Genomic DNA, 17,899 nt, shown 5'->3' on the forward strand with positions numbered 1-17,899 from the left:
GGGGGGATGAGGACAAATATGTGATACCTTAATCAATAAAGAAATTTAAAATATATACATATATATATTATTTCTCTCTTTTCCTTCATTCCATGGATTTTCTCATGGGCTTATTTGTAATAGCTAACACCAATATTCTCCATCCCTATCTTAACATGACTATTCTTTGGAGTAACATATTCTATTAACTGGCTATATTTCAGTCCTGAGTTTCAAGCCACCCATGTTTTCCTTTCACAAGTTTATTTTGTTGATATTCATATCCACACAATGCTAACAAGAAATCTGAGGATACAAATAGCAGTCTTGATCTCTTCTTAAGTGTTATATTATCTGCATGAAGCAACTTCTTCACTCTTTGCTTCAAGTCATATATGGTATCATCATTATCCACTGTTTTCATCAGTCTATCTGATTATTTTTCTCTTTCTTCCGTTATATTCAAGTTAGCACCCTGTCCTTAAATTAATTTGGCACTATCCACACATATCTCCTTCTATTTTTATGAAATGCACTGACCAAGAGTTCAATAAACTAGTATTTTAATCCACAGGACATAAATACAACTCCCATTAACGATATACATATGCACTGTTCATTACCCAGGTCAGCTCTCTTCTTATGCATATTAAGTAGGATTAAGTCAATAAATTAAAAGCTGAGCACTTAATTCCTTCTGCTTCTATAATGCTTATATATTTTACAAAGGGCATATTTTTCAGACAGTCTCTGGCTTCCAATGTTTCAACTTACGGTTGTTGTTGGTTTTTTTTTACTTTACAATGGTGCAAAAGCAATATACATTCAGAAGAAATCATACTTCAAATTTTGAATTTTGATCTGTCCCTGGGTTAGCAGTATGTGGTACAATATTCTCTGAAATGCAGGGCGGCAGCAGCATACCGCAGCTCTCAGCCAGCCACACGGTCACAAAAGTAAACACCTGACACCCCGCAGGGTACTCACTGTTAGATGATTTTGCTCAACTGTAGACTAATGTAAGTGTTCTGAGCACTTTTATGATAAACTATATTTGGGTGTAAATTACAAAATGCCATATATATCAATATATAGAAAACTATTCTTAAAGGCACAAATACGAACGAATATAGTGAATGACATCACCATCTAACCAATGGCTTAGTCTGTAACTCAGGAGTCATTCTTTTTTTTTCCAGGTTTGTTTTTTGTTTTTTTGTTCTTTTCAAGAAAAACGATCTTAAATATAATAATGTTACATGCAATAAACATTAATATCTCAAGAAAAACTATTTTAAATATGATAATGTTACATGCAATAGACACTAATTATTCAGGAAAAAATGATCTTACATATATAATAATATTACATGCAATAAACATTAATATTTCAAGAATAAAAAAATTTTAAGTATAATAATATTACCAAGACTGTACTAACATAGTATGATACCACAAAAGGTGTAGGAAATATTAAAAATCTGCAAATAACAGGATTACTTCTATTATATTCTAGAATATTTTCCCCTCTGGCTCTATTTTTGTTCATCAGTTTATGTTGTTCATTAAATTCCACAAATGAGTGAGATCACATGATATTTATCTTTCTCTGACTTGCTTATTTCACTTAGCATGATGCTTTTAAAGTCTATTTTGTTGGATATGAGTATTGCTACTCCAGCTTTTTTTTTTTTCTTTTTCATTTGCATGGAAAATATTTTTCCATCCCATCACTTTCATCCTGTGTGTGTCTTTTGTTTTGCGGTGAGTCTGTTGTGGACAGCATATAGTTGGGCCATGTTTTTGTATCCATTCAGATACCCTACACCTTTTGATTGGAGCATTTAATCCATTTACATTTAGGGTTATTATAGAGAGGTACTTATTTTCTAGTATAGCCATTTTAATTCTGTATGGCTAGGTTTCTCAATCTGTTTCTTCTTCTCAGCAATTCCTTACAGCAATCCCTTTAATATTTCTTATAATGCTGGCTTGGTGGTGATGAGCTCCTTTAGCTGTTTTTTGTCTGGGAAGCTTTTTATTTGACCATCTATTTTGAATGATAGCTTTGCTGGATATAGTAATCTTGGTCTCAGATCCTTGCTTTCCATTACCTTGAGTACTTCATGCCATTCCCTTCTGGCCTGTAGAGTTTCTGATGAGAAATCAGGTGTCAGCCTTATAGGAACTTCTTTGTAGGTAACAGTTTTCATTTCTCTTGCTGCCTTTAAGATTCTCTCTTTGTCTTTAATTTTTGGCATTTTAATTATGATGTATGTGGGCATGGGTCTGTTTGGTTCTTGTTTTGGGGTTCTCTGTGCTTCCTGAACTTGTGTAACTTTTTCCTTTACCAGGTTAGGGAAGTTTTCTACCATTATTTCTTCAAACATCTTCTCTATTCCTTTCTCCCTTTCTGCTTCTTCTGGCACACCTGCTATTCTAATATTGTTGCATTTCACATTGTCCCACAGCTTCCTTAAGCTGTCCTCCTGTTTTTTTAATTGTTTTTTTTTTCTTTTTGGTTCTCTAATTGAGTGGTATTTTCAACTCTGTCTTCTAATTCACTGATTCAATCCTCAGCTTCCCCTAATCTGCTGTGTATTCCTTCCAATGTGTTTTTTATTTGTGTTATGTCATTCTTTATCTCAAACTCTTCTTTTTTTATAATCACTATATCTTCCTCTTCTTAAAGAATACCTGGACAAAAATTATGAACAACAAATACATATCTATCAACAAGTGAATCTAAAACTCAAGTGAATTAAAAATCTGAGGAACAGAATAAACTGGTGAATATAATAGAATCAGGGGCATAGAATGGGAGTGGATTGATTATTCTCAGGGGGAAAGGGGTGTGGGGGTACAGGAAGAGCCTGGACAAAAATCGTACACCTATGGATGAGGACAGAGGCGGTGAGGTAAGGGCAGAGAAAGGGGTGGCAACCGGGTGGAGGGGAGCTATGGGGGGAAAAAGGAGAAACAATTGTAATAATCTGAACAATAAAGATTTATTAAATTAAAAGAAAATAATAAAGTCTATCTTCTCTTCTAAACAAAAGTTGAATGTAAGCAGAAACTATACCTACATCAATACATATTTCTTTAATTCATAAATGAATAAACAGTGGATTTACTGAAATCTACAAGGATATTGTAAAGGCCCTAGGAAACAACATAATTTATTCTTCACAGTAACAATTCCTGAAAAAGTGGCTCCCCAATGCCATGAATACAATCTAAATGGATAAGTTGTCCTGAAATAATATCAATACATAAAACACATGGAAATACACAAATAAACATAAGATATAACAGAAGTAAACTCTGACCTGGCACACTTAGGATTTTATGTAACCTAAGAAATACAGCAGATTTTTACCGTATTTTACATGACCCACCCCTAATCCTCTTTGACTCTTATTTTCATCGTTTTAAATAACAGCACCATGTTGAGAACAGACTCTGAGGAAGTTGATAAAAATGCAAAATATATTCAATAAGTCTCCTCTTCCCTTTCCTTCTGAGTAAAAAGAAGTATCATCCTCACAAAGCTTCTAGTCATCAGCAGCCAGATAATCCATCTGTTTTGTTTTGTGGTTTTTCTTTTTTTTTAATTAAACTGACTGAACATTGCTTCACTGAATTGGATACTTTCCAGTTTTACTAAAGTTTTTCTATCCACAGAGCAGCTTATCTTTTTTTTTTTTTTAATTCAGGAATGATACCTCATTTTTCACTCTTTTACCAGAAGTGAAGATACTGATTTGCTAATGTATTTACTTCCTTATCCCATTTTTAAACCATATGCTACCTCCAGAAAAACAATGATTAATGTTTTAATTTAACTAACTATGGGTGTTTAAGTGCTATTAAGTATTTTCTTTTTATTTATTTTTTAATATATTTTATTGATTTTTTACAGAGAGGAAGGGAGAGGGATAGAGAGCTAGAAACATCGATGAGAGAGAATCATCGACCAGCTGCCTCCTGCACACCCCTTACCAGGGATGTGCCCGCAGCCAATGTACATGCCCTTGACCGGAATCGAACCTGGGACCTTTCAGTCCGAAGACCGACGCTCTATCCATTGAGCCAAACCGGTTTCGGCATTAAGTATTTCCTTTTTAGATGAGTACCAAGAACAAAGTTACCAGTAAATACTTAGCAGAAAAACTATTTTATTCTATTAACAATAACTCAGTAAGTCACCCTACAGCTGTCATGTTCATAAAGGAATTAATTGCCCACCTCCATTTATTCATTTGTACAACAAAGGTGTATATTAAGTACTTGTCAGGCACTTGACTTAACTAGGGGGAAAGATGGAAGTTATAGAACCTGCCTTCAAGGAGCTCAGAGTCTAGTCCAAGAGAAAGAAAATTGATAGATGCCAATAAAGAATTCAGACTTGTCAGGTGAAAAACAAGAAGGAGTTACCTTAACAAAGAAGGAGACTAGGACAATTAGGCTGAGGTAACTGCATAAATGTTTGAAAATTAAAGAGCTGTAGAAACTATAAAAGATGAAAGCAAAAGCTAGAAACATGAGTAGGATTTATGTTTAAAAAAAAGAAAAAACCTTGAAGAGTTCAGATTTTATCCTGAAATTGACGAGAAAGGATCACCAAATTTCTCATTTTGAAAAATTATCTTGGCAGTGATATGGAAGACAAACTTAAAGGCAGAAAAAGTTTCTATAAAGTCTAAAAACCATAATCCCTAAAAGAGAAGACAGCTTCACAGTACCATAAAATAAAAGGGGAATATTACACCTAAGCTGACTACCTAGAGAAGTTTGAAATATTGTTCCTTTGCAACACATATAATTTGTTATAAAAATTTAGCAACCCCAGCTATTTAATGATTTAAAAATTAGACTAAATTATCAACTGTTAATATCTAACCTAATTTTTAATGTGACCAAGACAGACTTAACATTCCCCTCAACTTCACTAAAGCTTAGAAAGGTTTCTTTCTGAATTTAGGCCCACCTGTGACCTCCCTTTTACTTGGAGCATTTGTAAATTGTAAATTCTTTCTTTGCTCTTTTGAGATGTAAATCTTCTCTCAGGGTCTTTGCCAGTTTTATAACCAAGGAGTGACTTTCTGGAGGATCTAAAAGCTATCCTTTTGAAATGTAATCATCAAGAAAGATAGTGTCCTCATATTCCAGTCTCTCTGGGAAGGTAGGAGCCAATTAGCAAACAAGAAGTGCCAATTAGCAAACACAGATGACCTAATCACACTCATCACCCTCTGCCCTAACGTCCTCCAGAACTTTCCCACTAGCGTACCCCAGTGCTTAAAGAACTCTCCCACCTTTTGTTTCAGTGGAATTGAGTTCAGTCTTTCACCACTGTGGCTTTCCTGTTCATCTTTCACATCTCAGCTTAAAAATCACTTTCTCTAAGCATTCCATGCTACCAGCCCTCCAAGTCTAGGTCTAGTAGCTTCTTCCACCTTATCTTGTATAACATTTTTTAGGGACTGAATGTTTGTGTCCCTCCAGCCCCCAGAATTCGTATGTGAAGACCCTATCCCTCAATGTGATGATATTAGAAGTTGGGGACATTGGGAGATGGTTAGGGTTAGGTGAGGTCATACGAGTGGAATCCTCGTGAATGGGATTAGTGCCTGATAAGAGTTTTAGAAGAGCTTGCTTCCCCTCTGCTCTCTGCCATGCAAGGCTACAATGATAAGTCAGCAGTCTACAACCTGAAAGAAAACCCTCAGCAAAACTGTATTTGTTAAATTTTAGTAATTTCCAGTCCAGTTGTCTCTATTCCCTACTAAATTAATAACTCCTCCTCATTATGAAACTGTTTTCCTCTTAGATTTTATAGATAGTTTAGAGCAAGTAAAGGGAAAGGTAGATTGCTTACTCTGAAGGAAACCAGGATAAGGAGCATATTAGTTGTGTTCTTCATGCTGTCTATAGTATTAATGAATAACTATGCATTGAATGAAGTAGTAAATGGTTAGGAAAATGGCCCAGCCTTCCATTCACAACAGAGAACTGATTAGGTTCCTGAACTTTTAAAATAAGGTGATAACTATGTCACGTCCTTGTTTGTTTTCATGCTCTGTGGTCTCGCCTTCAGTCTTTAATAGAAAGCACCAGCATGCTATGCTCTTGTCAAAAACTACAACCTCAAGTTATGTGTTCTTTTTCTTTAGAAACTTAGCCAAGAGAATTCAAGACAAATTTCCCTCAGAGTAAGCAATCTACCTTTCCCTTTACTTGCTCTAAACTATCTATAAAATCTAAGAGGAAAACAGTTTCATAATGAGGAGGAAACTGGTCTTGCAAGGTGTGTCAGGCCATAAAAACTGTGAACAATGCACTGCCCTGGGGGGAGGGTCGTTATCGCTGGTCCCAGGACAGATCATCGGATATGGCCTGGGGACCCCCAACACCTGGGGGCCTTCCTGTAAGTCCACAAAAAAGGGTGGAACCATATCTGCAAGACAAAGACCCCAGAAGGTTATTAAAAGTGAAGCCCTCTGCGTGTTTCTTCACTCTGATTTGGAAATTTTTCCCGGAGTCCACTAGTGTTAATAAACGGGGTTCCTCCCTTTCTCTAGGAAGCGTGCTTGGTATGTCTTTGGTCTTTTGCAACAATAATACTATAAAAATAAAAAGAGAAATCAAGCTGAACCAACAGAAGTCTACATGTGTGTACCATACTACTTTAGTCCCTTAAAGACTCACCTGAAGCCACTACATAGGAAAATTCCAGGGCCATTAATGCACTTAGAATTCCATGTGAAAGGCACACTCCCTCCCGCTCCCCTTACACACACTTTACAGCAAGCATGTCAAACTCAAGGCTAACCTGGGCCAAATAAACAAGGATTAAGTTTATGTGGGCCACAAAAATACAAAAGCTTCAACTTTCATAGAAACATAGGTTTACTTCGATAGAGACATGCTGAAAACAAAGGACTGAAATAAATGAGTAATCATTAACATAAAATAATAGACCATTTTAGTAAAAATTAATACTTTTTCTTGAACATTAACTTACCAGACACTGAATAACTGCACAAATTAATAAGCATAATGCAAATAAACCTATCTTTCTTGTTCTCTAAAAGCAAAATATTTCCTGTTGCGCACACCAAACAAGTCAATCCAAGACTAATGACGTGGCAATTGGCTGCTAGAATATTTGCTGCTAGTATTAGTGGAGAGAAATGGTGTGCCTGCGCATAAGGTGGGTAAGGGAAATGAATGCAACACGATTATACTAATCAGTCATTAGCGAATGTTGTAGTTCATTATTAATAATTATGTATAACAGGATATTGTAAAAATTAAGTTACGAAATTTTTATTAAAACGTTTCTTACATACCTTTATATTGGCTGGGCCGCAAAAATATTTGTTGTGGACCACATGCGGCCTGTGGCTTTAAGTTTCACATGCTTGCTTTAGAGCATTTGAATTTTATATTAAACAGTATCCTGGGGGTTACATAATGCAGGGATCCTAGACTCACCTCCATTGAGTTGCTCACTTTGTTAAGCCTCAGGTTTTTATAAAAAGCTGGAAACGGACAGAAGAAATTCACTCCTGCATTTTCAGTATACATGTTCATAGTGATATTACCCTTTTCAATAATTAATGTACTCTATATGAATTCCCACAAAGAAATGTATTTTTTTAATTTGGTGTTTGCACAAATCTAAACCTAGCTTTTTCAAAGAAAAGTAGTAAAATAGATAACACACTATCAAGTCTAGAGGACTAGTGAGCCCCCCACTCACTGTGTTCCTAAGGAGAAAGAATCTTGCTGTGGATTGGTCAAATTCCAAAGTAATCTTTGAGTTATAATAGGTAGAGACATGCTGAGTTATAATAGGTAGAGACATGAGTTATAATAGGTAGACAAATCTTTTGGGAATGTCTAACCTTCATGATGCTAGAGACATAAGACAGATCTAAATGTTTCACTTGCTTGGGAAGAGTACTCCTCTCCCATACTTTACTGCCTTCTTTCCCCTTAGAAAGCCAAGTTGAAACCAGAGTAAGCCTGTGGGAGCAGGAGTGTACTTTGATCTGCCTATCCTAGGGAAAAGAAGTCCACCAGAACTAACCTAACTCACTAGCACTAGGGACCCCGCTAGGTTTTGAGTAGAAGCTCAGGCAAAAAATATATATATTTATTTTTCTGGTATTGCCCCATAGATATATTTCTCCTGAAGGGTAGTGATGGAAAGATGGATTGCATATTTAGTACATTGCTTTATCTCCACAGAAATATCCATTTTGTCAGATTTAGGAATAGCTCAAAATTTTCAAAAGAGAAAATTAATAAGATTTTAAATATTAAAACATATTATCCTGTATAATAAAAGGCTAATATGCAAATCGACTGAATGGCAAAATGACCAGTTGCTATGACACTCACTGACCACTAGGGAGCAGATGCTCAATGCAGGAGCGCCACTTGGCCAGAAGCCAGGCTAATGGCTGGTGAGTGCAGCAACGGTGGTGGGAGCCTCTCCTGCCTCTGGCAGCAGCACTAAGGATATCTGACTGCCGGCTTAGGCCCCTGAGGGCTCCCGGACTGCAAGAGGACAGAGGCTGGGCTGAGGGGAACCCCCACCCCAAGTGCATGAATTTCATGTACTGGTCCTCTAGTAAAGCTATAATTATTAAAATGTGGCACTTCCATACAGATAAATTGAACAGAATAGTTTTAAGCAAGGAAGTGACATAATCACATTTGCATTTTGAAAGACAATGTGGAGAATGGATTAGAAGAGGGTAAGAATGGACACTGGGATAACACTTTTTAAGTTTTTCTGGTAATACAGGGGTTTCAACAACAAAATGGCAGAGGGAATGGACATACTGTAAAGATCCAAGAATATGTTAAAAATTAGCCCTGGCCAGTTTTGCTCAGTAGTTAGAGCCTCAGCCCTCAGACCAAAGGGCCATGGGTTGGATTTCCAGTCAAGGGCATGTACGTCCATTGCAGGTTTGATTCCTAGCCCCAGTTGGGGCACATGCGGGAGGCAACCAGTCAATGTGTCTCTCTCACGTTGATGTCTCTTAGGCTCTCGCTCTCTCTCCCTCTCTCTCTTTCTCTCTCTTCCTTCCCTCATCCTTCCCTTTCACTCTCTCTAAAAATCAAGGAAAAAATATGCTTCAGTGAGGATTTTTTAAAAATTAGAATCAGAGAGGAGGAAGATGGCGGCGGAGGTGAACGGCTGATCTGCTGCCTCGCATGGCAGTTATGGAAAAACAACTAAAAGATGGACTGGTGAGTGCGGCGACTCCTGCTCGCGTCTCCCCAGACCGGGCGGCGGCTCCTCTCAGCCAGCACCGCAGCCGGGGCCATGAGCTCGTGGGCGCCACGGCAGCTGCTGTGGCGGCGACCGCGGACTTGGCGCAGCGGCTCTCGGTGAAGGAAGAGACCATCTTTCTGCGAGACGGGCTCACCCGCGTCACCGACCTGGCCCAGCTCCCCACTGAGATCCTCGGGGCCCCGGAGACCGCCAACACCGACTTAGAGGATTCTTAAGACTTCCTGTCTTACACTCAAGTCCTCTAGCCATTTTGAGAGAGGAGGACCAAGAAGGCAGCAGAATCAAACAAAGGAACTTCGCACACAGCAATTTCAAAGTTAAACAAAGGAACTTCGCCGCGCACAGAGCGTCTGCCACCCAGAACCACAGGAGAGCTGGCTGAATGATGGATTTACAGCTAAGAGAGAAGAGGAAAGAGCGAACTCTGGAGAAACTGAGGTGCGGAGGCGCGTGGGTCGGGGAAGGGACTTGTGGCTTTTGTTCCAACCCTAGGGGAGATTAGCTCCCCAGACGCCTGCGGGGAGAGGCGCGACTCTCGGCCTTCCTGTCGGAGAGTGGGAGTCACTTCCTTGTGGAGGTGCGCCCAGCAATCAGTGTTTGCTGCGCTGGAGTGCGGAATGAGGGGGCTTGGAAACGTGGAAAACAGAAAAAGCAGACTTACAGCCAGAGCGGTTCGCCTCGCCATGGCCTGGTGGCGCCCTGAGGCCCCGCCCCGCCCTGGGACCCGCCCCGCTCGTTTTGCAGACCCGCCCCGCACGTCTGGCAGGCACACCTGGGCTCCAAGCAACGGCTTTTGCATGTGGGTGGCCTGCCCTATGGCAGCTTGACCAGATAAACTGCGGTTCTAGTCGGACTGCTCTAGGGACGCTCAGACAGGAGGAGGAAACTGCAGTTTCTGCCGTAAGTCCTGCTGAGTGGTCTCAGGTAGTAGCTGACCTACACACCATTGGAGACCCAGAAACGAGGGCATCTAGTGGTCGGTGTGAGATGACACCAGACTTCAACCACTCGCATAAAGGACACATTCCAGAGGCAGAATCAATGAGCGCCAAAGCCTTGCTGCACCAAGACCCGGCCCATAAATCTGTCTCCTACACAGCAACTCTTCCTTTATAGACACAGAGGATCTGCACGGCCAATTGGCCTGGAGGACAATTCCTCCCAGCGACACCAACAACAATCAAGACTTAACTATACAAAGGAAAACCAAGACGGAGGCATAGGGCGGAAGCCTGATTGCTGCCCACCACAACAATTTTGAGTCTACGACAGGAGAGCGGAGCAGACACCATCCAGAACCACCGGAGGGCTGACTGAGCAGACGCTCTACAACTAGAATAAAAGAGAGGGGTACTCGGGATGATGCTGATGCCGGCGACCCAAAGATCACACTTTAAGAACTACGGCTCAGACGACACAGTGGCGGCCTGGAACGTGCTCGGCGCAGTTCCCCCAGCGGTCTCCGGCTGAGGGGAAGGCCCCACTCGCTGCCGAGCACGGACAGACGAGCCCCTAGGAGTCATGGGGTGGGAGACTCCGCGCTTGCTGACCTCCGAGTCCTTCAAGAATCTCAACGCCCCGGAAGCGGCCAGGTGCGCACGCTCGGTGACTGGCCACCGCTGCAGACCCAAGGGCCGATGCAGCCACCCCGGACCAGCCCGCTGCCGCGCACCGGGCACACCGGAGCTTCGCCGAGCCCGCCGCCCAACGAGTTCTGTGGCGGCTGCCCTGGAGCTCTGAGAAAATGGCCGAAGGAATTACTGAGATGGAATTGACCAACAGGAAATGGGATCAAGAAGACGAAACCCCGCTGGGTCCTGAATCCGGGTGAAGCCGCGTGCCCCTGGGTCTGGGTGAGGCTGGACACTGGGTCAGGGTGAGGCTGGGCCCCGGGTCCGGGTGAGGCCACGTGCCCCTGGGTCCGGGCGAGGCCATGCGCCCCTGGGTCCGGGTGAGGCTGAATCCTGGGTCTGGGCGAGGCCGTGCGCCCCTGGGTCCGGGTGAGGCTGAATCCTGGGTCTGGGCGAGGCCGTGCGCCCCTGGATCCGGGTGAGCCCTGGGCCCCGGGTCCGGGCGAGGCCGCGGGCCCCTGGAGCCGGGTGAGCCCTGGGCCCCGGGTCCGGGCGAGGCCGCGGGCCCCTGGAGCCGGGTGAGCCCTGGGCCCCGGGTCCGGGCGAGGCCGCGGGCCCCTGGAGCCGGGTGAGCCCTGGGCCCCGGGTCCGGGCGAGGCCGCGGGCCCCTGGAGCCGGGTGAGCCCTGGGCCCCGGGTCCGGGCGAGGCCGCGGGCCCCTGGAGCCGGGTGAGCCCTGGGCCCCGGGTCCGGGCGAGGCCGCGGGCCCCTGGAGCCGGGTGAGCCCTGGGCCCCGGGTCCGGGCGAGGCCGCGGGCCCCTGGAGCCGGGTGAGCCCTGGGCCCCGGGTCCGGGCGAGGCCGCGGGCCCCTGGAGCCGGGTGAGCCCTGGGCCCCGGGTCCGGGCGAGGCCGCGGGCCCCTGGAGCCGGGTGAGTCCTGGGCCCCGGGTCCGGGCGAGGCCGCGGGCCCCTGGAGCCGGGTGAGCCTGGGCCCCGGGTCCGGGCGAGGCCGCGGGCCCCTGGATCCGGGTGAAGCAGTGCCCCTGGGTCCAGCCGAGACCAAACCAGAGGGAGTCGGACCTGCATTACCACCATTTGTCCACCATCCAGAGCTGAGGGGTCAGTGCTGACATGTACTCATAGGGAACCGGTTGACATTGATATTGGGTCTCAAAAGAACTGTTGGTCCAGAAAGAAACTCACTACAGACTGATTCATTTGCCTGTCAGCATAACTATTATTGCTCGTCGCACATTCAATTCTTATAAGTATATCTATAGTGACACATGATTTCGCTCATCTAGGGGAAATGATGAACAACATAGACTGATGAACAAGAACAGAACCAGAAACAAGGAGGCATCGATCGGACTATCGGGCCTCAGAGGGAGGATAGGGGAGGGTGGGGGGAGGGGGGAGAGATCAACCAAAGGTCTTGTGTGCATGCATATGAGCCTAACCAATGCTTAAGTTCAACAGAGGGTTGGGGCATCCAAGGGGAGGGGTGTGGGATGGGAATGGGGGGATGAGGACAAATATGTGACACCTTAATCAATAAAGAAATTAAAAAAAAAATAAATAAAATAAAATAAAATAAAAATTAGAATCACCATAACTTACTAGTTAATGAAATGATGGAGATAAGAGAGAGAAAAGAGATTAGTTCTGAGCTTCCTAAATTTACCACCTGGTGGATAATAGTGCCAATCACAGAGATTGGAAACACAATAGGATTAGAAAGACTGGAAGAAAAGTATTGAGTAGGGCTTTGTGATATTATTGGTACATAACTGCATGATAAACAAACAAAGATAAGGTGGTCGTTGTTGAGTTAAGAGAAAATTGTGGCATCAAAATGTAGCTTTGGTTAACATGTATATAGGTAATTCTTAAAGCCATGGTAGTGCTGAATAGCACACAAGAGACTGTGTACAATGAGAAAAGATGTATGACAAAACTTTGACCATTACCTGAAGAATGGTAAAGATTGGTCAAAGGAGACTCCAAAGGCACAAGATTGATAAATTGGATTAAAAATTGGGAGAGTAGAAAGACGTGTGTGTGACATCAGGTGAACAGTGTCAAATGCTACTGATAGAGATCAAGTAAAATTTTTTTAAAAAAACTGAAAATTCCATTGGATTTAGCAACAAGAAAGTCAGGACCTTGACAAGAGTAGTTTAGTAAAATAAAACGATGCTATATGGCAAAAGATTGAGAAATGAATGCAAGTGAGAGTCCAGTAACAGGGAATATAGACAACAGTTTCAAGAGTTTCAAATATAGAGGAAAAGGGAGGGCAAGATTAGAAGTTGTATATTTTTTTTTGGGGGGGCGCGTTAATTGATATAACTTTCCTTGTTTAGTTGTTTGATTCATTGTTTTTATTGTTTTATTTGTTTTTAAGACAGGAGAAAATTGAATATGTTTAAATGTTTATGGAAAGGTTTGATAGCCAGCCACCAACATGACGCCAATGATTCCTGACTCCTGATATTTTTGTAGTACCCACCCCAACACACACATTGAATAACATAAATCTGTGTAAATAATAGGAGAGTGTGGAAATAATGATTCCTGAAGCTAACTGATAAAAGACATTGTGACTTGTACCTTGCTCTCTTGAATCAGTAGCTCTGAAGGAAGCCACCTGCCATGTTGTGAGACACTCAAGGAGCCCTGTGGAGAGGTCCATGTGGCAAGGAATGTTCATCCTGCTCACAGCTAGCAAGGAACTGAGGCGTCCTGCCAATAGTCAAGTAAGTGAGCCACCTTGGACTAGATTTTCCATCCTCAATCAAGCTTTCAGATGATTGTCAACTGAGGCTGACATCTTGACCACACCTCAGGAGAGATTCTGAGCCAGAATTGCCAGGTTTAGCCACTCCCAGATTCCTGACCCACAAAAACTATGTGAAATAATAAATGTGTGTTGTTTTAAGCTTGTAAATTGTTATGTAGCAATAGATAACTAATACAGAGGTATTAAAGGGGAGAGGTTAAAAGTACCAAAAAAAAAAAAAAAAAGAGATCATTGATTTATAAGGTAGTATATGGGAAGTGGAAGAAGAAATGTTCCCTAAGTGAATGATTAGCTTCATATAAAAGAAAGAATGTCTCTTTCATTTCATAGGAGGGAAATAAAAGAATGGCTATATGAAGTCAAGCTGTTGTTGAGTGGCAGTGAATGAGGAAGCCTGCATCTGATGTTCTTCAGTTTCCACTGATAAGAGAAAGTGGATAGGTGGGTGGTTAACGTTTGAAGAGAATGAAAAAATTTTACATAGCTGCTGTAGAGACAGAGGTGACTAAGCAAACATGGAAGGATTTCTCAATAGCATTGAAAGACCAGAAAATGTCAGAGATTGTGACCAACCTATGAATTTTCTCCAAAATAGAGATGAGCTACAGGAGTACCTGTTGGCAAAGCTTCACAAAGTAGCTTTGGATAACACTTCAAATTAAAACAAGGTTGCCTGTACTGCGGTCTAATCACAGCTTGATGATTAAAAATGGCAGGTGTGATTGAAGAGACGCACTGGGCTGTACATTCAAAAGAAATGGGAAACACCTAAGGAAATTCAGACTAATCCCCCAACTGTTGTTGTATAGAGCTATAGCTATGCAACTAGTTTTATCAAAGGTCAGTGAATCTAATTGTGTAGTTAATTATTAGAAATATTTTCTGAGGACTATTAATAATGTTTTTTTCTTACTTCTTCATCTAAATACCTTTCCCTTCTCTTCTGGTCTCTCTTATCCTTGAATGGGCAATTTTATACAGTCTAGTGGAACTCTTTCAAAAATAAGCAAAAATTATCTCCCTTCATGCTTATGCTATATAATAAAAGCCTGGGTGGCATTGCACGACGTCGTCACAATATGGCCACAGCGATGTCATCACAAGATGGTCACCACCAGCAGGGGAGGGCAGTTGGGGGTGACCAGGCCTGCAGGGCAGGACAGTTGGGGGCGATCAGGCCAGCAGGGGAGGGCAGTTGGGGCCAATCAGGCCAGCAGGGGAGGACAGTTGGGGGTGATCAGGCCGGCAGGGGAGGGCAGTTGCGGGTGATCGGGCTGGCAGGGGAGGGCAGTTGGGGGAGATTGGGCCGGAAGCACAGGGTAGTTTGGAACAGGGATCAGGCCTAAACTGGCAGTCGGACATCCCCCAAGGGGTCCCATATTGGAGAGGGTGCAGGCCAGGCTGAGGGACACCCCCTCCCGTGCACAAATTTATGCACCTAGTATGTAATAAACTGCATTCTTCAGAATTGGCCCATCAGATATGTTTTACCCACTGGAACACAATCTACATAGAAACTTAATCTAACAAATAATGGAAAATAATTGCTATGATCTAATTTACAAAATAAACTTTTCTCTCTAAAATAAATACCCATCATTGGGATTCAAATAGCAGAGCAGCAATACACAAACCAACTTCAATCTAATAGTTCTAGTTTGCCTCTTCAGATACTTTATTTTAATTCCAAGATAAACAAGCTTAGATTTATACAATCCCACCATGCATTAGCTAAACAATAAACAATGATATCCTAAATATGAATACAACTCCCTTGTATTTAATAATGTTTATTAAAGGATGAAATATTTCATACAAATAAAAATGTATAGACCCCCAAGATATAAAATGCAATATTTTTCAGCCATGATTATTTTAAAGAGGCATCTTTCTAAAAATACCTTGGGCTTTATTTTAGAAAACAATAACACACACTAATGCAAACAGATACGCTGCCAAGTCATTATTCCCATCCTTATTAAGGCAAATAGCACCACAGACTAACCTGAAGCACTATGAATAATGAGAGTACTAAACTGAATCCAATAAATAATTCATGAAACGGAATTCTTCCACTTTCGTTGGCAGTTCTCTCACAGCTGGCTGAAATAATGCAGAATGATTACAAAGATGTATCATTTGTATTGTTGGGGTGTATGCCTTATCTATTAACCTAGCTCATTTATTAAAAAATAATCATCAGCATCTCATGGCTACCTTGCATTCTAAATGTTTATTTTTATAGAATAATGTGAGGCAAATGAGTTTTAAAATGAGATAATGTCCAGGATATGACTGCTTCACTCTTGAGACCTGATTTAGGTGTGAAGTGAAGCTCCAAATGTAAAATGGCACAGACAGTGACTGAGAGGCAGTGTGTGCCCAGTCCAGCCCTTCACCAACATGAAGAAATATAGTATCCTCAGAAAGGGTCCTGGGAGTTAAGTGAGCTAAGACACCAGTTCTATTTCTGGATCTGCCATTGACTTAATTTGACCTCAGCTACATAGGCAAACTTGTCTAGACTCTCTTCTCTTCCTTTATCACATTAGAATATGGTCTGGAATAACTATGAGGTTCCCTCCATTCTTCATATTCAGCCAGCAACACCACCAACAAATTGATTTCCCAGCTTCCAACCATATTCTACTAGATTATGAGATTCATGAAGGCAGAAATAGGTCTGTTTTGTTCACCAGCATATCCTCAGTGCCTAGCATAGTGCCTGAGCCATTTGAGTATTTCAATAAATATTTATTGAATAAATAAAATAAACCTATTTAAATTGAGAAACACAATAGCAATCCCAAGTTTGTATCATTCTTTCATACAATATTTAATACAGCAAAAGTTCATTAACAGCCAAAACCCCAAATTACTGATAGCAGCTAAACATAAGAGAATTATTACATTCAGCAACAAATATCTTAGTATTTGTTTTTCTTACCGAGCAATCAGAGCAATATATTTTCCAGAGTTTATTGTGAAGCAAGGATTGGAATGTGTTTTTCTATTACTCGATGTAGCTAAGTTTAAAACTAGCATTCTGAATAATCAACTGACTATCCTTTTTTACAGTAATCCTAACACACACATATGTACACATATACACACAAGTCTATCTCTCCTCAAAACACAGACTCAAAACTGTACACACTGTAAAAAAACGTTTAAAGTAGATACCATGTCCCTGGTCAGGGCATATACAAGAATCAACCAATAAAGGCATAAATAAGTGGAATAACAAATCAATCTCTCTCTCTCTCTCTCTCTCTCTCTCTCTCTCTCTCTCCTCTTTCTCTCTCTCTCTCTCTCTCTCTCTCTCTCTCTCTCTAAATCAATTTTTTAAAAATTTTAGCCCAGCCAATGAGGCTCAGCAATTGAACATTGGCCTATGAATCAAGAGATCAAGGTTCAATTCTTGGTTGGGGCACATGTCTGGGTTGTAAGCTCGAACCCCAGTAAGGGGTATTCAAGAGGCAGCTGACCAATGATTCTCTCTCATCATTGATGTTTTTAACTCTCTCTCTCTCCCACTCCCTTCCTCTCTTATTTCAATAAAAATATTTTTTAATAAAATTAAAAGTAAAGAAAATTGTTTGTAAAGTTGATACCATGGAAGATACTAGAAGAGAATACTCTGTAACTTCTGCCAACTTCATGCCTACCTATTTTGCATTTTATCCCATTGTTTGATTCCACATCTGTTCTATAGAAATATGGCATTGTATCCAAGAGTTGAGAATAAACACTGTGTTTCCTTCCCCAGAAATCCTTCCTGACATAGGACAGCAGTATATGAGAGAAGCATTTCAAATTTTGGATTCCGGTATATCTGAAATTTATTAAAGCAGATTATTGTAATCACTCAAAATATGAAATATATTTTATAGCTAATAAAACCCTCCATAACTTATACATTGTCCAATGTTGTGCTTTGTATAATAATGATACAGTATAAAAGATTTTAACATAAGCCATAAAGTATAGCAGATAACCTCAGAACCACTTAATAAAATTGTGGTGACCCTTATAACAAATATCCAATACTTATTTTTCTATTATCCCATTGAGTAATAGAAATATGGTTACAGGAATATATCTAATAGCTCAAATTTGTCAATGGTTGGCTCAGGAATGAGTATGTGGCATAATTGTTACCAATTATACATAAGAAGAGAAATGCTAGAAGTTTCTACAAATATTATTCTTCTTAAGACGGAGGCAAAAAA

Source organism: Cnephaeus nilssonii, assembly GCF_951640355.1.
Source record: "Cnephaeus nilssonii genome assembly, chromosome: 1".
In the NCBI taxonomy this organism is placed as follows: domain Eukaryota; kingdom Metazoa; phylum Chordata; class Mammalia; order Chiroptera; family Vespertilionidae; genus Cnephaeus; species Cnephaeus nilssonii.